Source organism: Neovison vison, chromosome 1, assembly GCF_020171115.1.
Source record: "Neovison vison isolate M4711 chromosome 1, ASM_NN_V1, whole genome shotgun sequence".
Taxonomy (NCBI): Eukaryota; Metazoa; Chordata; class Mammalia; order Carnivora; family Mustelidae; genus Neogale; species Neogale vison.
The window spans coordinates 288,391,824-288,416,009 of record NC_058091.1 but is presented as its reverse complement, the minus strand read 5'-3'; the positions used below and the strand labels follow the sequence as shown (position 1 = coordinate 288,416,009).

Sequence of the window (24,186 nt, the reverse complement as noted above, 5' to 3'; positions counted from 1 at the left end):
GAAAACCACCGCTCAACCTAAACCAGAATGGGGAAGGAAAAGACTCATATCAACATTGTTGTCATCGGACACGTAGATTCGGGCAAGTCTACCACTACTGGTCATCTGATCTACAAATGTGGTGGGATCGACAAAAGAACTATCGAAAAATTCGAGAAGGAGGCTGCGGAGATGGAAAAAGGCTTCTTCAAGTATGCCTGAGTCTTGGAAAAACTGAAAGCTAAACGTGAACGTGGTATCACCATTGATATCTCCCTGTGGAAATTCGAGACCAGCAAATATTATGTGACCATCATTGATGCTCCAGGACACAGAGACTTTATCAAAAACATAATTACAGGCACATCCCAGGCTGACTGTGCTGTCCTGATTGTTGCTGCTGGTGTTGGTGAATTTGAAGCTGGTATCTCCAAGAACGGGCAGACCTGTGAGCATGCCCTCTGGCTTACACACTGGGTGTAAAACAACTAATTGTTGGTGTTAACAAAATGGATTCCACTGAGCCACCCTACAGCCAGAAGAGATACGAGGAAATCGTTATGGAAGTCAGCACCTACATTAAGAAAATTGGCTACAACCCCGACACAGTAGCCTTTGTGCCAATTTCTGGTTGGAATGGTGACAAGATGCTGGAGCCAAGTGCCAACATGCCTTGGTTCAAGGGATGGAAAGTCACCCGTAAAGATGGGAATGCCACACTGCTTGAAGCTCTGGATTGCATTCTGCCACCAACTTGTCCAACTGACAAGCCCTTGCGCCTGCCTCTCCAGGATGTCTACAAAATTGGTGGTATTGGTACTGTCCCTGTGGGCCGAGTGGAGACTGGTGTTCTTAAGCCTGGCATGGTGGTCACCTTTGCTCCAGTCAATGTTACAACTGAAGTCAAGTCTGTTGAAATGCACCATGAAGCTTTGAGTGAGGCTCTTCCTGGGGACAATGTGGGCTTCAATGTCAAGAACGTATCTGTCAAAGATGTTCATCATGGCAATGTGGCTGGTGACAGCAAAAATGACCCACTGATGGAAGGAGCTGGTTTCACAGCTCAGGTGATTATCCTGAACCATCCAGGCCAAATTAGTGCTGGATATGCACCTGTGCTGGATTGTCACACAGCTCACATTGCTTGCAAGTTTGCTGAGCTGAAGAAGATAGATCGTCCTTCTGGAAAAAAGCTGGAAGATGGTCCCAAGCTCTTGAAATCTGGTGATGCTGCCATTGTTGATACGGTTCCTGGCAAGCCTATGTGTGTTGAGAGCTTCTCTGACTATCCTCCTCTGAGCCGTTTTGCTGTTCGTGACACGAGACAGACGGTTGCTGTGGGTGTCATCAAAGCAGTGGACAAGAAGGCAGCTGGAGCTGGCAAGGTCACCAAGTCTGCCCAGAAAGCTCAGAAGGCTAAATGAATATTGTCCCCAATACCTGCCACCCCAGTCTTAATCAGTGGTGGAAGAACGGTCTCAGAACTGTTTGTGTCAATTGGCCATTTCAGTTTAATAGTAAAAGACTGGTTAATGATAACAATGCATCGTAAAACCTTCAGAAGGAAAGGAGAATGTTTTGTGGACCATTTGTTTTTGTGTGTGTGTGTGGCAGTTTTAAGTTATTAGTTTTTAAAATCAATACTTTTTAATGGAAACAACTTGACCAAAAATCTGTCACAGAATTTTGAGACCCATTAAAACAAAAGTTTAATGAGAAAAAAAAAAATACTGAATTCTAGGAAACAAACTGAGCGTTGCTGGAGGGGAAGTACGTTAGGGGAAAATGGTGACTAGGTGACAGGCACTAAGGGGGGCACTTGACGCAATGACCACTGGGTGTTATACACAACTGATGAATCTCTAAATTCTACCCCTGGAACTAATACTACAATATATGTTAACTAAATTGAATTTACATAAAGAATTTTTTAAAAAACCATATCTTCCAAAAAACCTACTTAATGATGAAATCTAGCCCTGGAAGCAAGAGATCAAAATAGTCCAGAGTTCAAGAATCTGAAATGGTAAAAATCAATGTAAAAAGGATTAGTGATGTGCTCCCAATCTATTTAAAGTAGCTCTAAGCAACCGGATAAAGGTTTTTTATTTCAGATAAAAACATAACTATTGATTCAACAATTAAACAGAAGTCATTAACGATATAACATAGCCAAAAATAATACAAACCAAATTGACCTAATATTTATAGAACACTATGCCCAACAATTTCAGAATATTCACTCTTTTCAGATCATGTGGAATGTTATAAAGAAATACCATATACTATGCTATACAATAAATCTCAATAGAATGAAAAGTACTAAGATCATACAGAGTAATATCTGTGACCATAATGGAAATAATTAGAAGCCAATAAAGAAAAAATATATGAAAATACCCAAATGTTTGGAATAAATCACAATAGAAACTAGAAAATATTTTTAACTGAATGAAAATGAAAAAATAATACAAGAATTTATTGGATGAAGATGAAACAGTCTTATAAGATAACTTAAACAATATTAATTTTTTAAATAATTACTTTTTTAAGAAGCTTCTAAAGTCAATGAGCAAAGCTTTAACTTTAAGCCAAGAAAAAGAAGAACAAATTCAATCCAAAGTAGAAGGAAATAAATATTAAAGTTAAGAGCAGAAATTAGTGATACTGCCAATAGAAAAATAACAGGGAGAAATCAATAAAAACAGTCTGTTTCTTTGGGTTTTGTTTGTATGCTTGTTTGTTTGAGAGAGAGAAGAATATGGGAGGGCAGAGAAAGAATCCTAGGCAGGTTCCACACTCATGGAAGAGCCCAGCGCAGGATTCGATCTTAATACCTTGAGACTGTGACCTGAGCTGAAATCAAGAGTCAAATATTTCACTGACTCAGCCACCAAGGTGGCCCCAAAGACTGATTCTTTGAAAGAGTAAAATGGATACTCTCTCAGTAGAGACGTTACAGCAATTAAAAAGCTAATAAGAAAATATTACAAATAATTTGGATCCCATAAAATTGATAAAACATATGAAATGAAAAATTCATTGAAATACACAAATTACTTAAACTTAGGACAAAGTAGAAGAATATCAATTGGTGAAGTCACTTTGGCAAATAGAATGGAGGTTCTTCAAAAAATTAAAAATAGAACTATCATACGGTCTAGCAATCCTACATCTGGGTATTTACCTAAAGGAAATAAAAACACCAACTGGGGGTACCTGGGTGGATCAGTGGCAGAAGGCAGAAGCCCCTGCCTTTGGCTGGGGTCACGATCTCGGGGTCCTGGGATCGAGCCCCGTTCTCTGCTTGGCGTGAGCTTCTTCCTTTCTCTCTCTGCCTGTCTCTCCACCTACTTGTAATCTCTGTCTGTCAAATAAATAAATAAAATCTTTAAAAACACCAACTGGAAAAGATATTCTCATCCTCTTGTTTATTGCAGCATCGTTTATAACAGCCAAGACATGGAAGCAACCTAAGTGTCCAACAATGGATGAATAAAGAAAATGTATATATACTATGGATTATTATTCAGCCATAAAAAAGAAGGAAATCTTCTCATTTGTGACCACATGCATGTACCTCAAGGGAACTTATGCTAAGTGAAGTAAGTCAGAAGAGAAAAACAAACGCTGTATGACTTTCATACGCAGAAACAAAACAAAACAACACTACCCATAGACACAGAGACCCGAGAGGTGGTTGCCAGAGGTAGAGGGTAGAGGGGTAGACAAAATGGGTGAAGGTGGTCAAAAGCTACAGATTTCCAGTTGCAAAATAAATAAGTCCTGAGGATGTAAGGTACAACATACTCTCTATAGTTAATAGTACTGTATTGTATATTTGAAATGTACAATGTTGTATTATATATTTGGAAGAATCAGTCTTAAAAGTTCTCATCGCAAGAAAAAATTCATAACTAGATTTATTGTAGTGGTCATTTTTCAATGCACACAAATATCAAATCATCATGTACACTTGAAACTAATAATAAACTCAAATATATCTCAATACTCAAAAAATAAATATAAAGATAGATATCATGGAAGGTATCTCCTCTGACCACAGCAGGATGAATTTAGAAATAAATGAGTAACAGAAGGAAAACTGGCAAATTCACAAATTTCTGGAAATTAAAGAACACTCTCTTAAACAACCAGTGGATCAAAGAAGATGTCACAAAGGAAATTCAGTAATGCTTAGAGATGAATGAAAACAAATACCCAAAATCCCAAAATTTATGAGACATAGTGAAAACATTGCTAAGGGGAAAAACTTATAGCTATGACCACTTACATTAAAAAACAAGAGAGTTCTCAAATCAACAGCCTAACTGTAAAAGATGTTATTATACACAATGGAATATTATTCACCCATAAAAAAGAATGACATCTTGCCATCTGCAACAACATGGATGGAGCTAGAGGGTAAAATGCTAACTGAAATAGGTCAGAGAAAGACAAATGCCATAGGATTTCACTCATATGTGTAATTTAAGAATCATAACAAATGATCATGGTGGGAAGAAAGAGGAAAACCAAGAAAAATACTTTTTTTTTTTTTTTAATTTGACAGACAGAAATCACAAGTAGGCAAAGAGGCAGGCACAGAGAGAGGTGGAGGCAGGCTCCCTGCTGAGCAGAGAGCCCGATGCAGGGCTGGATCCCAGGATCCTGAGATCATGACCTGAGCTGAAGACAGAGGCCTCAACCCACTGAGCCACCCAGGCACCCCAAGAAACAGACTCTTAACTAGAGAAAAAACTGATGGCTCCTGAGGGGAGGCAAGTGGGGGGGGATGCGTGAAACAGGTGAAGGGGATTAAGAGTACACTTCCGATGAGCAGTAAGGAGCTGCTGAAACATCATATTGTACACCTGACACTAACATAACACGGTATGTTAGTTATACTGGAATTAAATAAATAAACAAACGGAGTGTTAAAGAGTTCATCTTTCCTTTCTTCATTGTTTTCACCTTTCCCTTTAAGTCCTCCTCCAATAATAATTTGGCTGGAACTACTTCTAGATATTTCACATGACACTGTGAATGCTTGGCATCGGTTGTCCTCAGGTGTTAAATGGGTGGTATCTTGCAAGCTAGACAACAGACCAGGGGAAACCCACGTGTGCCCTCAAAAATTAAATTCTGGAATAAGGACACATTTTTTTATGGCTTGAGCCATGCCATGTTTTCTCCTTACCTAGAAATCTGAAGCAAGTATTGTTCAATGTGGCATGAACATAAAAAGGTCTTTGGAAGAATCACAGCTTCTGTTGGCAAATACCTGACACTCCATTATCTGATTAAAAGCTCCTCTGCTTCCTCCAGGTGCCCAAGTCTTGTTTTTCTCTCCTGTGAAATCACCAGAAATTTCTATTCCTTTGTCAGCCTGGTCAAAACAAGAACGGTACTCCAAGCATCTCTGCACCCTGAGCATAGCTTCTCATCATTGTTTTTGTTTTTGTTTTTTTCCTCTGTCGACTCTTTCTTTTATGTTTCTGGTTGAAGGAAATTTCCAGCACAGCTATGCATAAAGACTCTAGGAGTTAGAGGATTCTCCTCGTCACAAGGCTGGCCACCTATGGAACATCTTGTCTTATATTTTGTGAAGTAGAAACAGAATAGGATACAATTATTATTACCCTTGTCAAAGAAAAGTGGTAGATTTTCCAAAGGATTTGAAGAAATAAAATCAGTGTTCCAAAACATGCTAATACCTCAGGGGCCTAGCACCATTTGGAAATAAACTAGCTCATCTAAGTAAACTTCCCCGATGACCGAAAGTTGCCGTTGACAGTATGATTATTACGTTTTGTGTAATGTAGAGATGATTTCAGTGTTTGTGACGTTTGTAGGGTGAGAGGCCCCTTCAATCGGTGTTCTCACACTCCTCCACTTTGCTAAAATTCGGTCTGCCTTTTATAGTCCTGTTAGAGTCACCTCTCTACAAGTACTCTACCTCCCTACTCCAATTTACTTCTATTCTACTATAGCATAGAAATCAAATGACCATATTGTTGACTTGTGACCCACATAAAACCCTAGTGAAATTCTGGGATATGTTCCTTAGTTGTTCCCCTGCTATTGCTTTGGGTGGGTCTGAGCTCTCTTAAAACCTCTTCTTCCTTGGTAGGGCTGCAGAGGCAAAATATATCATTTTTTCATTCACTCACTCAACAAACCATTACCATGTGCCTCTCTGCCCTGTTTACTATTCCAGCTACTGGACGTACAGTAGCCTATGGAGCAGACACCAGTCCTTGCATATGTAGAGTTTAAAATCTAGTCAAGCAAAGGGATATTGTGAAGAGAGCCTTCAAAAGGCACTGTGAGAACATGAAAGGGGAATTAATCTACACGCACAACTCAGAATTCAAATTTCAAAAAGAGAGAAAAAAAAAAAAAAAACCTCTGCATTTCGAAAGGACCAGTTTGCAGCCAGGAAACCATAATAGTCCTATTAGAGGCATGAGTCAGAGTCTCTTCAGGGAATGAGTTGTTTCTGGCAGCATGGCAGCAGCAGCCTGTTCTGGAAGCAGGTCTGGTCCCATGCTCAGCCTCATTCTCTGGGGCCCTAACAAGAGACCCGCCCCCAACCCCTTCACACCCTTCCCGTCTATCCCCCTCAGCTGCTATTCAAACAAGCTGCACAAGCCATTGAGTTGCTGGGGAAGGATGTGAGTCGTTGAGGGGTTTGGATTGGTGTCCACAGCTGGCAGGAGAAAGATGCTCTGGCCATGGTTTCTCCTCCAGGGAGTCGTGGGAGTCAGCCTGGGAACCTTGCTTTCGAGAATAAATAAAATGGGGAGGGGGGTATGGAGCCCTCTGAGAGCAGTTTCAAATTTGAAGCGACAGCTAAGAAAGAGAAATGTGACCATTTCCAGGAGACGAGCACTACGGTCGCTGGTAGAAACTTCAAGTTCGCAATTTAGTTTAGGAAAATCTGAACCAGTATTTTCGACTCTTCTTTCTCGACAGTTCCAAATTTTCTGCCAGCGAAGTGAAAAGCCCTCCTCTCCCCCACGCTGCACCTCCCCAAACCTCCCAGTTTGTATTTGCCTGTGAAAGGAACACAAGCAGTTGGCTGTCTTTAATGACTCCTGACAATAAGCAGGGCGATGGCTAAATTATTTGAGAATGAAAAAGAAAATCTGGAAAAATATTTAACAAGCTAACTGGTGGTTTCTGATGTGTTCCAAAATGAGAGGCCTTAAAAAGAAAGGCCTCTCTGCTTCCCATTCGAGCAGGGACTCGAGATATCAAGTCCCAAACCAGGGCGCCTAGAGCAGTAAGAGGAGGTCACAGCTGACCACATGAGTGGACTTTATCCAAGAAAAGTCTTTGAAAGTATCCCTTTTGGTGACTGAGCAGATTGTCCTCTGAGGGTGAAGCAAACACAGATAAAAAATCACTTGGGAAAAGCCATTGCACATGGTACAGGGATGTAAAATGCCTGCTGGGTTCAGCCACTGCCAGCGGCTTCATGCCTGTTCTCCTCAACTCATTCCTGGGCCTACCAGAACCTTTCCTGGTGAAGAAGAGTCCGATGGGTATCAAATGGGTCTGCTTATCACGAAAATGATATGAAGGCTCCTTCCACTTCATAAGAACCCAGGTGTTGAGAGATGCCTGGGTGGTTCAGTTGGTTAAGCCACTGCCTTCGGCTCAGGTCATGATCCCAGGGTCCTGGGATCAAGTCCCGCATCCGGCTCCTTAGTTGGTGAGGAGCCTGCTTCTCTCCTTGCCTCTGCCTGCCACTCTGCCTGCTTATGTGTACTCGTTCTCTCACTGACAAACAAATGAATAAATAAAATCTTAAAAAAGAAAAAAAAGAACCCAGGTGTTGAAAAAGTACCTATAATCAGAGAAGACTCCCAGCTCTCTGTCCATGAGAATAATCTCCCTAAAAGGTCTCATTCACTACCAAGTGCTCAGAAGCCTCCCAGACCCACATATCAGATATAAATATTTTATAAATAGCCTTGCTGACATGAGCCTTGTCTGGACATGATGCTCTGTTCACTGGAGGCCAGCTTCACACGCTCCTTCAACACATATCTTGTTGACCTCCATAGACCATCACCTCTGCAGGGTGGACCTGCTCATCTTACTTACACCTCAAGGTGAACTTGAGCCCTGTCTTTTTCATGCAGCTGCTCTCCCACAGTGTATAAACTTTTGATTTCTACCCCAATTTTTATAGATCTCTTTACTATGGAGTGTCCCAAATGACACCAAGGTCATGGTGTCTGACCTAACAGCCTGTAGAAAACTACTTGCCTGAAACCCTCCTCTTGCTCTAAGGTAAAGAGAAGGGAAGGGTATTCTCTACCAAACTTTTTACTCATGGCGCATCTTGTCATCCCTCCTAAGACCTATGGGCCTAAGAGAGCATTAAGTAATCTAGAATCACAGGTGTTAGCAATCTAGCAGATTGCTGATTCTCCCACCAAAAGAGGTGGTCTGTTAGTTCCTCCCTCGCCTATCCTCCCTGGCCCTGCCTTTGAAAAGTTTCCACAGAAAGGTGACAATATGTCCTCCTTTCCTTGTGGGTCTCTTCCATGAGAGGTTCTACCATTGGTAGTACCTTTGACCCAACATATATCTACCCCCATACACCTTTCTACTTCCCAGCTTTTGCCCTTGTTCCCCTGGTACTTAGAACACCCTCGCCCTCCTTTCCAATCTGGCAGACATCTTCCCAGCCTTCTCAAGTTTGGGCTCAAATGTAACTCCTTTCTTCACTTTCCCTTTATGGAACTTTTAGGCCCTACAAATCACACTCTCTTCCCTTATTCCCAAGGTATACGAGTCTTTATTTTAGAACTTAACAGTTGTATGTTTTCAACTATTTATACAGATATCAATCCCAGTCCCTGGAGGGGAAGAACTGTCTTCTTTGTTATATCCCCAGTTCCTAACCTTCTGCCAATCACATAGTCAATGTTCCATTAATATGTGGGATTAAATGGGAGTGCCCAGAGGCTCTTGAAATGGACTCGGGTACTACACTGTCCCCCATGGGGAGAAGCCCAGCCCAGGGCCATATTCTGCTACTTCTGATGCTGGCTAATGACCCCTCCAGCTCTACAATATCAGCAAACTATTTCTTCTTATCACAACTCTAACACTCACTCTTGGTTATGCTTCCTCTGCAGACCTACAGCAGGCCCACTTCTCCGGCATTATTTCTGTGAACTCCCTCTGCACCAGCCAGGGGCTTGCCTGCCACCTCTGAGTCTCAGTTTCTTTATCTGATAAACCTACTTATAGCACTGCTGCATGGAGGAAAAGAAAATGTAATGTAAAAAGTGTTTGGAACTGTACCATCAAACAATAATGCAAACAAAAGAAACTCTAAGTGCATATTTTATAGTAAAATGTATTTCTAATAAAAAATAGTCATGATACAAAAATAATTCACAGAATATGAATTCAAAGAATATATCTATGAGTGACCAAATAGATCAAGAGAATTGTGACAATCCAAGTATGATGGAAAAATTCACTGGACTGAAAAGTTACTGAATGTTACCAATTGTCAGAAGAAAAAACAAAAACTTTTCTCCTTTATTCCATGCTTAGACTCCTATTATTATCTCCCCATAGATACCTCAAATCTATGGTGTTCAAAAGTGAACTCAGAATCTCTTTGCCAAACACCCTCAAACTAACTGGTTTCTATTTTTATATTCCTCCTCTTGGCCAGTATCACTACTCTCCATCAGCCTCTCACACCTCATCCTAACTCCTCCCCAGCCCTATTTTGTCTGCCCACCCTTCATCTAAGCCAATCCAAGTCCTATGCAGTCTGTCCCAAAATAGTTTGTGTTCTTTCTCTCCTCTTATACAAATTCATTGCCCTTGGTTTCGGGTCCTTACAATTTGTCACCTGCTCTGCTTCAATTGTCCCATTAGATCTTCTGTCTACAATTTAGCCTCCATAATGCTACTAGAGAGACCTTGCAAAGATATTAATCTTACCTGCCACTTGAAAATATTCTATGGCTTCTCATAATTAAGATTAAAGATTGAATTCCCTAAGATACCATTCAATTTTTTTAATGATTTAGCCCCTATTTCTCTTTCAAGCTATACTTCTGTGCTCCTTTACATATCTTCTAAAAGAGAAAAAAACTTCTTGGACCTTCTCAAGTTGAGCTTTGTCCTATATGTAACCATAACAGCATGTGCTCACTTTAGAGCATCTGTCTTACTCATTACATATCATCTTTCATTAGGTATCTTTCCTGTCAGACTGTATACTCTGCTTGTCACCTAAAATTTTTACATGAAGATATTAAGTGGAAATCTAATTGCCTTCTCCTTCAGGCAGGGAGCCCATGAATGGAGGGTTAAGAAGTAGAAGAGAACAGGAATGGGAATGGAGGAATGAAGAAGAGGTTAGACCTGACTTTGGAGGGAGAAAGAAGAGAGCCTTGTAGCCTCTGTTGCTGGATGAAGAAAGTAAAATACCATACCCAGCATAAACTTGACCACATGACTCCAGCAAGGATCAAGGAATTTAACCCTTCATATGAGTCATCTTAAAACAAAACAGACAACAAGTCTCCCCATCAGGACCTCTGTGAAAGGCAACTGACCAGACAAGCTTTTGCCTGATGGAAATGGACTAATCCCACAACACAAATGTTTTACTGTTAATTATGTCTTGACCGCATGCCAACAGGTGATTGCATTTAAAGAACTACAGCATTTTTTTAAGAGTTCTTAAAATGTTCTCATCACTGAAATCTCCAAGGGCAGATAAACATTTCAAAATCAACACACTGGCCCAAACAGAGTAAAAACAGATCACAAAAACAATAATGCTTGGTAAATCAAACCAGTTAAATCTAGGTCTCTATGTTCCTCTCTCCACACAAACATCCTCATCATTGGTCTCAACATCTAACCAAGCCCAAGTTTATACCATAAAAAATAGGACATTCTAAAATTCTACTTCTTTAGGAAAGAGACTTATACAAATGAAATGAGGATTTTACCCCCTTAGAAAATGCATTCTCAATCAAACTTTCTGCCCTAAAAGCACTAATATTCATAAAGATCATAACACAAACTATAGTTCTAGCGTACTGTTGACTCTCCTGCTTGTAGTTTAGATATATATCTATTTTTGTGACTGATACATCCCTCTTTACCAATGTGGAATATTGGTGCGTCCCACTCCTGTACTGTGAAAAAGCATGCCTACCTCTTCATGGTGTCTTACCTCCTGTGCCATGGAAAAAAAACCGAAGGAGTCATTACTGTCTTCATGATGGAAGAAAACTGGAAACCATGAATAGTCCTTTCATCGATGGGTGCCAAGATCTGCAGCAGTTGTTGCTAACGGAGGGTCTGCAGAAAGCAGGTGGTTTGATTGTGAGATACAATACTCCGTTATTGCTGCGACTGTGATGACTTATGATAGCTATGTTGGCCACCAATCCTCCAAAGAAAGAGACCTTGATACCAATGAATAGCTATGCCCTGAGTCTGGCAAGAGTTCTGTCAAGGTGGACTATAGAAAAGTAGAAAGATGGATTAAGAACAGCAGTACTGGGGAGCCTGGGTGGCTCAGTTGGTTGAGCGACTGCCTTCAGCTCAGGTCATGATCCTGGAGTCCCAGGATGGAGTCCTGCATCAGGCTCCCTGCTCAGCAGGGGGTCTGCTTCTCCCTCTGACCTTCCCCCTCTCATACTCTCTCTCTCTCAAATAAATAAATAAAATCTTAAAACCAAAAAAAAAGAAAAGGAAGAAAGAAAGAAAAAAAAGAAGCATACTCACTACAGAGTAAGGGTACACTTATTAGTTACCTGGCTTATACTAAATGATCATACATAGCTTTTTTTTTTCAGAGGTTTGTTCACAGACCAAGGAGAATGTCATGTCTATCAGCACTCCTCATCATGCATTTTGCAGATTTGTGCCAATCTGGGAAATGTTTGTGGCTGAACTACCACGAGACAAGTACACACTGGAGTATGCATTTAGAAACTTCGAAAGCAATTTGATGCAGCAATAACACTCAAGTACCTAATTTTAGACTCAGCTCATTAAACAGCAAATGGAGCAGTTCAGGAGCTGTTAATTTGGGTGAACTGCATGTGGCATGAGCTGCATTCTAGTGATGAAATAGGCTCAGGTTGACACATTAGATATTTTAAGGTTAAGCTTGCCAAGTGTAACCCAACTCATCATACGAGTCTTTTAAAATCTTTTAAATTTTTTATTTTTATAATTTATTGTTCTATTTCAATAGTTAATTATATATACTTATATTCTTTCTTTTATTAGGTAAATTAGGGAATAATATTTGTGTTACTGCTTCCAAATCTGATATTGGAAAGGTTGCTTGTGTTTTCTGCAGATAATTCAGAAAAAAATTAATTAAAAACAACCCTTTGAAAGCTCTGGAGAGCAGTCAAAAGCAGGAGAAACTGGATGGTAGTCAATCTTTGAAAGAGAACTGAATTTAATAAAATTTGTGTTTATATAGGTTTTACCTGCGAGTACTCCCCAGTCCACACAAGCTTAAAGCAACCACTGTGTAAGCTTAAAGCAACCACTGTGTAAGCAAAAAGCCACGGTCTTACTGGTTGGAAGAATTAGAGTATGGACTTTGAAGAAAGGGTTAATGAATTGAATAAAAGATCAATAGAAATTATCCAATATAAAAAGAGCAAAAGAAGATTGAAAGAAGACAAAACTTCAGAGACCTAGAAGACAATGTTAACAAGACTAATATAATTGTAAATAGGGCTCCCAGAAGGAAAAATAAATAAGGAAGAAAAACTATCTGAAGAAAAAAAGATTCCCAAATTTTTGTGAAAAACAGCATACAGATCCAAAAAGTTCAGCAAACTCCCAAGGATAAATACTTAGGCATATTCTAACCAAACAAACGAAAACCAAAGATAAGAAGAAAACCTTGAAAACATTAAGAGAAAAGAAACATATTACTAAAAGGAGAACAATGGTATGAATGATGGTAGACTACGCACCAGAAACAATGGAGGTAATAATATCAATCTTCCACAAATTCAATAAAAAAAGCTATGTAATCATCTGGCCACTGCAATAAGGCCAGTAAAGGGGGGGGGGTCAAAAAAGATTAAAAAAGAAGAAATGAAACTATATCCAATCACAGATGTCAGAAATGTTAAATTGGAAGTTGTTGGGAAGCTACAAACTATAAAACTAATAAGTGATTTGGGGGGCGCCTGGGTGGCTCAGTGGGTTAAAGCCTCTGCTTTCGGCTCAGGTCATGGTCTCAGGGTCCTGGGATCCAGCCCCGCATCAGGCTCTCTGCTCAGCGGGGAGCCTGCTTCCTCCTCTCTCTCTCTCTCTGCCTGCCTCTCTGCCTACTTGTGATCTCTGCCTGTCAAATAAGTAAATAAAATCTTTAAAAAAAAAAAAATTTTTTTTTAAAAATTAAAAAAAAAACAACTAATAAGTGATTTAATCCAAATCACAGGATAAAAAGTCAACATTAAAAATCTATTGTACAGGATTTCTATTACTAGCAGCAAACAATTGAAAAATAAAATTTAAGAAAATTCAATTTACAATAGCATCAAAAACTATAAAATATTTAGGAATACCTTTAGCAAAAATGTGCAAAACCTCTTTATACACTGAGATAAAAATTAAAGACCTAATAAATGGAGAAATATGTTCATAGATTGGAAGACTCAGTATTGTTAAATTATCAATTCTCCACAAATTGGTCTATAGATTCACAGCAATCCCAGTTATAATCCCTGCAGGTATTTTTTATAGACATTGACAGGATAATTCTAAATGTATACAGAAATGAGAAAAAAAAACTAGTACAACCAAAATAATCTTAAAAAAAAAAAACCCACGAAGTTGAAGGACTTTCACTACTTCATTTTAAGACCTACTATAAAGCTACAGTAATCAATACAATATGATAATAGTATAAAGGTAAATAAATTCAATGAGTCCAGAACTATACTTACAATTAATTGACTTTCAACATGGACAATAAAGTAATGCAATGAAAACAAAAGGAAAGACTTTTCAATACATGTACTAAAACAGCTAGGTATATCTATGAATGAGAAATGACCCTTAACCCCTATTATCATTCACAAAAGTTAATTTGATATAGATCATAGACCCAACAATAAAAACTAAAACTATAAAGCTTCTAGGAAGATCTAAGAGAGGTTCTAAAGCAGGTAAACTTAATTAAGATCTTTTTTTTTAATTGGAAAAAAGAAAAGCCACCTTTGAGTACATGTTTAGTAAAAGGGACTTACATGCCATGAAGGAGCAAGAAGAAACTCACTGGAAAGATAGAAATACTCTTTTACGGTGAATAAAAATTTTATTTGTATGACCTCCAATTCTTATAAAATATATCTATGAAATATATCTATGCCTTCAGGGGAGAGATCTTGTGGATACCAACTTATCCAAATGATCTAAGTCAGTTTCACTGATATTGGGACAAACTGACACCATGTGCCTTCGGGTGTGATACACTGAGAAGGACTTATCATGTTATCCCTGCCCAAAAATGCATGGCCTGAAATTAAGCATACCTGAACTGAGGGACATCCTACAAAACAGCTAGCTTCTTCTCTGAAAAAAATGTCAAGGTTAAGTAAGACAAAGAAAAACTGAGGAACTATTTCAGACTGAAGGATACCAAAGAGTCTTGACTACTACTACTAAATGTGATAACTGGATTGAATCCTGGATGGGAAGAAAATAGCAACAAAGGACATTATTGAGATAAGAGATGAACTTCAGATATCAATTACAGCTTATAGTATTGTATTTATATTAGGTTTCCTGAATTCAAAAGCCTTACTTTCAGAAAAACCACAAGAAATGATTTTGTAGAAAACAGGCATGGTATCTTAAACATACATTCAAATGTTTCAGGAAAAAAAAATAAAGATTTTATGTACATAAATACATTGATAGGGGAGAGAAAGAAAAGGGAAAATGTTAAAGTCAGTAGAGCAAAATGGAAATGTGAAGGAATATTAGAGCTCCTTATAATATTCCTGTAACTTTTCTCTAAGTTTAAAATTGCATTCAAATAAAAACCTAAGAAAAATTATTAAGATCATGTAACTATTTTTAAATACTAAGTGACCAACAAACTGGTGTTCTTTTATTGGAGAACTTGTAAATTGTCTTATTAAAAATTATTTTCAAAAATAAAATTCTTTCAGTACTACAGGGTAGCTCAGTCGGTTGAGTGGCTGGCCCTTGGTTTCAGCTCAGGTCATGATCTCAGGGTCCTGGGATGGAATCCCAGGTAGGCTCCACACTCAGAAGGGAGTCTGCTTGAGGATTTTACCTCCCTTTCCCTTTCCTTCTACCCCTCCCCTCTTGCTTGCATGAGCACACACACACTTTCTCAGAAATATGAATACATTTTTTTAAAAAATAAAATAAATTTTTTTCTAAAAAAGTAAAAATTAATGCATTTGAGTATATTAGGACAAGCTAAGTCTTTAGGTCAATTATCTGGACATTAAAAATAATAAAAGTGAAATAATTACCCTTGGTACACATACATGTTTTTAATCAATTTTTAGCTTTATCTGCCTGTAAGACTCTGTCACTGGTATTTTTATGAAGAGTTTTTTCAAATATGCAATAATTATTTTTATTTTTCTCATAGATTTGCCTTCAGTGATATTCATAGTTGAATTTTATGATTAATAGATTTGAATTTTGTGACAGCTTCCACTGACCCTTTTCTCCTAACCATGTTTTTATTGAAAAAATTCTTCTATCTACCGGTGCTGCACACTCTATAGGCAGCTCTGAGAAAAGTCTGCTAAACAGAGCCTATTCTTTTAAAAAAAAATTTTTTTTAAAGGTTTTATTTATTTATTTGACAGAGAGAGATCACAAGTAGGCAGAGAGGCAGGCAGAGAGAGAGGAGGAAGCAGGATCCCTGCTGAGCAGAGAGCCCAATGCGGGACTCGATCCCAGGACCCTGAGATCATGACCTGAGCTGAAGGCAGTGGCTTAACCCACTGAGCCACCCAGGTGCCCCCTATTCTCAGATTTTAATTTTTAAATTAAGATCTGTTCATAGTCAACCCACATATTTTTAGAGGTACTTTTGTCTTTTTTACCCCAGAGAACCTCCCTCAGCAAACATTTTTTATAAGATAAATTTCATTTTAAAAGGTGTTTTTTTTTTTCCAACAACAATACAGAAAAAAGAGAAATCAAGGAGTCAATCCCATTTACAATTCACCCAAAACTATAAGATACCTAGGAATAAACCTAACCAAAGAGGCTAAGAACCTATACTCAGAAAACTATAAAACACTCATGAAAGAAATTGAGGAAGACACAAAGAAATGGAAAAATATTCCATGCTCCTGGATTGGAAGAATAAATATTGTGAAAATGTCTATGCTACCTAAAGCAATCTACACAATGCAATTCCTATCAAAGTACCATCCATTTTTTTTTTCAAAGAAAAGTAACCAATAATCCTAAAATTTAAATGGAATCAGAAAAGATCTCAAATAGCCAAAGGAATATTGAAAAAGAAAGCCAAAGTTGGTGGCATCACAATTCCGGACTTCAAGCTCTATTACAAAGCTGTCATCATCAAGACAGCATGGTACTGGCACAAAAACAGACACATAGATCAATGGAACAGAATAGAGAGCCCAGAACTAGACCCTCAACTCTATGGTCAACTAATCTTTGACAAAGCAGGAAAGAATGTCCAATGGAAAAAGGACAGCCTCTTCAATAAATGGTATTGGGAAAATTGGACAGCCACGTGCAGAAAAATGAAATTGGACCATTTCCTTACACCACACACAAAAATAGACTCAAAATGAATGAAGGACCTCAATGTGAGAAAGGAATCCATCAAAATCCTTGAGGAGAACACAGGCAGCAACCTCTTCGACCTCAGCCACAGCAACATCTTCCTAGGAACATCGCCAAAGGCAAGGGAAGCAAGGGCAAAAATGAGCTATTGGGATTTTATCAAGATCAAAAGCTTTTGCACAGCAAAGGAAACAGTTAACAAAACCAAAAGACAACTGACAGAATGGGAGAAGATATTTGCAAACGACATATCAGATAAAGGACTAGTGTCCAAAATTTATAAAGAACTTAGCAAACTCAACACCCAAAGAACAAATAATCCAATCAAGAAATGGGCAGAGGACATGAACAGACATTTCTGCAAAGAAGACATGCAGATGGCCAACAGCACATGAAAAAGTGCTCCACATCACTCGGCATCAGGGAAATACAAATCAAAACCACAATGAGATATCACTTCACACCAGTCAGAATGGCTAAAATTAACAAGTCAGGAAACGACAGATGCTGGCGAGGATGCGGAGAAAGGGGAAACCTCCTACACTGTTGGTGGGAATGCAAGCTGGTGCAATCACTCTGGAAAACAGAATGGAGGTTCCTCAAAATATTGAAAATAGAACTACCCTACAACCCAGCAATTGCACTACTGGGTATTTACCCTAAAGATAAAAACGTAGTGATCCGAAGGGGCACGTGCACCCGAATGTTTATAGCAGCAATGTCTACAATAGCCAAACTATGGAAAGAACCTAGATGTCCATCAACAGATGAATGGATCAAGGTGATGTGGTATATATACACAATGGAATACTATGCAGCCATCAAAATAAATGAGATCTTGCCATTTGCACCAATGTGGATGGAACTAGAGGGTATCATACTTAGCAAAATAAGTCAATCGGAGAAAGACAACTATCATATGATCTCCCTGATATGAGGAAGTGGATATGCAACATGGGGGGTTAAGGGGGTAAGAGAAGAATAAATGAAACAAGATGGGATTGGGAGGGAGACAAACCATAAGTGACTCTTAATCTCACAAAACAAACTGAAGGTTTGTTTGTTTGTTTGTTTGTTTGCTGGGGGGAAGGGGGTTGGGTGGGGTTATGGACTTTGGGGAGGGTATGTGCTATGGTGAGTGCTGTGAAGTGTGTAAACCTGGCGATTCACAGACCTGTACTCTGTGGATAAAAATATATTATATGTTTATAAAAAATAAAAATTTTTAAAAAAAGGTGTTTTTTTAAATGATTTTTCTAAATAGTTCATCAATCTGAGATTATGTAAAAATCACAGGTCTTCTCAATTTCAATCCATTCCAGAATAGAACATACACTTACCCAATAAAAATCAAATATTTTCTATTCACATATTGAGCTATTCCACTATTGGAGTTCTCGTTAATTAAGGTGTTTGCTTCTTTCCTTGCTTTCGAGTGTGTAAGTATCAATGTCCCTGTTTGCAAGCTTTGATTTTAATTATTGCAGTTTGCTATAAACTTAAAAAGCTAAAGGTCTTGATTGTTCCCTTATTGAATACTTTGATTAAATATTTCCAACTGATTTTGGATAAAATACAATCAGAAATTAGGGAAATTCTTCCCCATGACTGACACTTAAGTTGATTTTCCAAGTAATTCTTTGAAAAGTTGAAACATTTATAAGACTCACTGATGATGCATGACTGAGAGAAAATACCTACTTCTAAGCTGAAGGTTCTATTTTTTAATGCCAGCTTCACTGCACATACAAAACTTTAATTCAGTCCCTCTGTGTATATACATAAGTATTTGTAAAAGGTAACCACTATCAGTTTCTACTTCAATTGGTAAAATATTGAAATTTGTTTGAATGCAATTAGGAGTTGCACCAAAATCAATTCCCATTACATTTCTGCTCCACAGATGTCATAATTAGAACATAATTTTTATCATGGTGCTCTGCTCTGCCACAATATATATTCACAATTTCACCACAGCAACAGATAATTTTACCTTCAATGTTAAATTTTTCTTTTTTTTTTTTTTAAAGATTTGTTATTTATTTATTTGACAAAGAGAGAGAGAAAGACAGTGAGAGAGGGAATACAAGCAGGGGGAGTGGGAGAGGGAGAACCAGGCTTCCCACTAAGCAGGGAGCCCAATGCGGGGCTCCATCCCAGGACCCTGGGATCATGACTTGAGCCAAAGGCAGACGCTTAATGACTCAGCCACCCAGGCGCCCCTTCAGTGTTAAATTTTTTACTAAATAAATAAATCTGATGATCCTGACAAAAAATCGACATTATCTAACTGTTAAAAAAATTAATTCTATTGCTAATAGAGCCAACACTTTAACATTGCTCTGTAAATACACAAGAAATCCTGAAACTGAAAATGATTGAAATTAATTTAGAAGAACAGATAGTTGATCTAAATGAAAAGTCACACTTCAAAGACTGATATGTAAACACACCTTTCCGCAACTGCACATGTTAAATTATTTTCTTTGGACACAATCCTCTTAAAACAAGTTCTAAGTTTGAAGTAAGTACTGTTGCTTCTTAAGCAGATGTGTGTCTCTGCTTTTCACGTGTTTAATGATGTCACTGAACCCCTGATGTCAACAAACATTCTGTGCAAGTTTTATATTCATCATCAACAATCTTGAGAAATGAACGTTCACAACCTTCTTTTTCACTAAATATACTCTTTCAGCCTCTTGGGTTTTGTTTGTTTTGTTGTTGCTTTTGTTTTTTAGCTTACTGCTGCTGAATGAACTTATTGCAAGACTTTTAAATAGAGTTACCAAGTAACTATGTCAAATTGTTAATAGCAAGAGAGTTTACACTATTTTCTGGATATCTGTCTGTGTCAGGACTGTTCAGTCTTTATACCCAGCACATACCTTGCATATACCTAACTTACAGTTTCCTGTGTTTCCCACTGATGGACAGTCTCAGGGCTTTGTGAATCTCCCTGGCCATGACACATACCTGAGCATACTGGCTGGTAGTCGCTGACCAGCAGAGGCAGTCCCTTGTCAAAGAGTAAAAGAAGTTAGCTCATGTGTGAAAGCATTTCCCTTTAACAGCTACTCTCTTGCATGCTATTTCTGAAAAGGAGGGGTTACTTACATTACATCTGGAAAGAGTCGGGAAAAAGAGATATGAGCTTTCATGAGTTCTCTTTCAGATTAACCACATGTTAAAGCAAAAACTCTGTTCACTGCTCTTGCATATTATGTTGACCATGGCAGAGACCAAAAGCATGAAGTTGGGCAGGGAGAGGGAAGCACACGGTGGAAAGCTACTCCATTAGTTTTCTATGATGCATGAAAAAACTTTCCTCATCCATAAAACAAAATCAATAACAAATCTACTCATGAAGTTGTTGTAAGATATAAAAGAATTAATACATATAAATATGCCTGGGGTAAGGAAACTCTTTTATCAGAATTAAGTGTTATTATTATAATTACTACCACTTTCTAGAAAACAAAACAAAACACCACCACTATGATTCCTTCAGTAATTCCTTGTTGTTGAAATTGTTAGAAACAATTAATAAATTGTTAGTATTTTCCAGATCCTTCACTGACATGAATGCTCTCTTAGTGCTCTATTTGCCAGTTCCTCCCTGTTATGGTTGTGTTTCTGTAGATAGTGCATTTATGGCCGCAACCACACTGCAGTTGGCTTATATGGGCAGCCGTGTTATATATTTGTTGGTTCATGTTAAATTTAAATCTAAAAATAGAGGGCGCCTGGGTGGCTCAGTGGGTTAAGCTGCTGCCTTTGGCTCAGGTCATGATCTCAGGATCCTGGGATCGAGGCCTGCATCAGGCTCTCTGCTCAGCAGGGAGCCTGCTTCCTCCTCTCTCTCTGCCTGCCTCTCTGACTGCTTGTGATCTCGCTCTGTCAAATAAATAAATAAAATCTTTTAAAAAAAAAAAATCTAAAAATAGAAAGGAAGGAAGGAAGAGGAAGGAAGGAAAGGGAAGGGAAGGAAGAGAAAGGATAGAAAGAATAGAAAGGACGGACGGATGGACGGAAGGAAGGAAAGGAGGAAGGGAGGGAGGAAGAAAGGAAAGAAGAAAGAACGAACGAACGAACAAACCCACATGCACTTCACACAAACTGTTATTAGGTGATAGTTTCTCCATTTTAAACTCAAACAGCTGGTTTTATAAAGTACATTCAGAAATTCCCATCTAGCACCATTTTATCTAGTCTTGTTAGCTTGAGATCTTTCTGATTTTCTAAATTATTAGCTTTGGATTCTTTGTCATTTATATAAGTTAGGACTCAAGTAGTTCTAGGTTTAAATACCAGCTCTACCCTTCATTAATTATGTGGACTTGGGCAATTTCAACCTAAGTCTCCACTTTCTCATCTGTCAAACGGGGATAATAATAAATATTTGGTATCTCAGGATCCTTGAGATGACTTTATAACATAATAGCTGGTATATCTCTCAATAGTTTACTATAGAAATAAAATACTGCTATAATATTGGGTTATTATGACATTAACACTAATATTTTTATTTATCATTTATTATAATAATAAATTATTCTTAAGAAAAACAATTCACCAGGATAAGAATGATCTCTGTGATAGCCCAGTAGAGACCTCTTTCTATGTAGGCAAATGACTATTTAACAGCTGTGAATTGACCTATCAACAACCAATTTTAAATCCCTACAGTAAGAAATGCGATCACTTTGTTAATACAGTAAACACAAATTTGGGCTGGTTTTTTATGCTCACATCTTTGTTTTTTGATGCATTATTTTTTGTGCCTTATTCCCATCTTATTCTTCAATTCTTTGTGTATATCCAAATCAGCATCTCCACCCCAGAAACTAAGTTACCAGACAGAAAACATGTTCAGTTGAGGACCATAAAGAAGCATAGAGCATCATGGACACATGGGGGTTCAGGAAGTATTAGTTATGATGATTTTTCTGACAGCAGTTCACATTTATTAAATACCTTTTAAGAACCAGATTCTTAATAATAACAATAGCCAACACTTCCTTGTTCTTACATGTGCCAGGCAAGTCCTCAATGTCTCACATGCAGAAGCCCATCCTATCCTATTAATAGCTGATACTACTATTATCCCATTTTACAAATGCAAAAACTGAATCCCAGGAAGGCTAAGTTCTTGTCCAAGTGGTAGAACCAGAATGTGTGGCACCACAGTCCGTGTTTTTAACCACCAGCTATGCTGTAGCTCTGCTTGCATGAGATACTACATGACTTAAGCAGTGATCTACCCAGGCACTTCCTGGAAGGAGCCTACTGGGAGAGAAATCTGCCGTCACGAAGAGTGTGCATAGGAAACACATTCTAAGATAATACATCCCGAAGGCTTCAAGTCAACCAAATGCTCTTCTGATCAAAAAAACTGCCTATTTCAACTGCGCACATAGAGTGGGCATTCCCCACATGGGGAGGTAATGGTTGGCGCATGGCTTTGTTTGTAGATGTGCTCTCCTGTCCTGGTGCCTTGGGAAGATGCCCTAGGATATCCTGCATTTTTCCTCCCTCTGAGCTCACTTTCTCTCTCTTCTGTGCTTTCAAAGCGTCCTATACCAAAATAAATCTGCCCCCCTCCCTCCCCCTCTGTCTGGGTGGACTTTGGGGAGTGGCAGGATGGAAGTTCATGGGGAGGGTTCCATTGGACCTTGCACATTACGTCTGAATTCTGAACAAAACACAGCACTTCTCAGGACATTTCTCCCTCCCTGTAAGCCACAAACACTCAATCCAGCTGTCTGTTCACTATTGTCCTGGCAACCCCTGCTTGGCTTATCTTCCCCTTGCCCTATTTTTTTTTTTTAAAACCATTTCATCACAGCTTTTCCTTTGGAATATAACAAGGAGGGACAGAGGCGGAGGAGTGACAAGCACCATTTGTCACATGCTCCACAGGGCTAGATGACCAGCACTTCATGAGGAGTCACCCACCCTGAGACGCCACGCTGCCTGAATGCCCCTTCCCTACTGGCACCTGGGCCAAGTGGGACTGAGATTTAGTCAGCTGGCCCCGTTCCCCTTCCCCTTTGTTCCATTTTCCTTTCTGTCAGTGCTTTCGCCACCACCGTGCAGCATCAGGCCCTGTTCCGACTGCTCCTGGACACTGCCTTCTGCCAGTGAGCACAACTCCCTCATGAATGCCAAAGTCTTCCTTAAAAAGTCTACTGGAGAAGTCTGTTCCTCCAGATTCCAGCTCATATCCTTCTTCCAGAACCACAGTGATTGTTGGGCATGTGCCAAATGCCCCTGTACTCATTACTTCATCTATACTCCTTCGGGGAAAAATACTACTCACACCTTTAGGATGTGTAAACAGAGACTCTAAAAGATTAGTAATTGGAGGCAGGAAGAAAGGACCATCTTCTTCAGTGTCTGATATATGCCCCAGATCTACATGCCTTATCTCCAGGTAAGTGTTCCTAGGTCTCTCTACTGATGCTCACTGCTATCAGTCAACTTGTCCTAGACCCTGGAGCTACCTGGCCACTCCAACCCCAAAGCCCACATTCTTTCCACCAAACCAGAAAGAACACTTACCCCAGCTCTCTCAGGAATAAAATCTGATTTTTATTACTTCCACACTTACTTTCCATACTGATTACTTCCATAGCTGCTTTTTCTCATCACTATTTAGGAAATAAACACAATGTCTTGCTCATCTCTATAGTCAACTTCCTTTCTCTCATCTTGGAGTTTCTCAACAATATTTGCCTTATGGAGATGTTTTAAGACAGAGAATTGTCTCATATCAGGAAAGCTTTCATTAATACTCAGAATCATGTTCATACACAAAAGGGATTAGAAACAGCTTTTGTCCTTCCATGCGATTCGGTAATAGCCCCAATTAAAGAAGTTATCACAGTGCGTCACTATAATTTTTTCCTTGTCCTAGTTCCGTACTACACTGGGAGTTTCTCAAGGACTGGAGACCATGTAATTCACCTCTGTGATGGATGAATGGTAGGTGTTGGATAAAACGCTTCCTGAAAAAAAGAAAAATGAATGAAGATTGCACAAACTAAATTCTCCACTTGAAATAGGAAGTGGGGTAAATTAATATTGGATATGAGGTTGTCATAGTCTAGATTTGAGGATACTAGCATTTAAGGGACTTTTTTTTTCTTTTTTTAGATTTTATTTATTTGACAGAGAGAGACATAGTGAGAGAGGGATACAAGCAGGGGGAGTGAGAGAGGGAGAAGCAAGCTTCCCACCAAGCAGGGAGCCCAATGCAGGGCTTGATGTAGGCCTCCATCCCAGGACCCCGGGATCATGACCTGAGCCAAAGCAGACGCTTAACGACTGAGCCACTCAGGTGTCCCTTAAAGG

The 24,186-nt window shown here is 38.9% G+C and overlaps 1 pseudogene; it reads left to right on the top strand.

Annotated features, from left to right (window-relative positions):
- LOC122895308 lies at positions 1-1,519 on the top strand (annotated as a pseudogene).
- Positions 1,520-24,186: the final 22,667 nt, after the last annotated feature.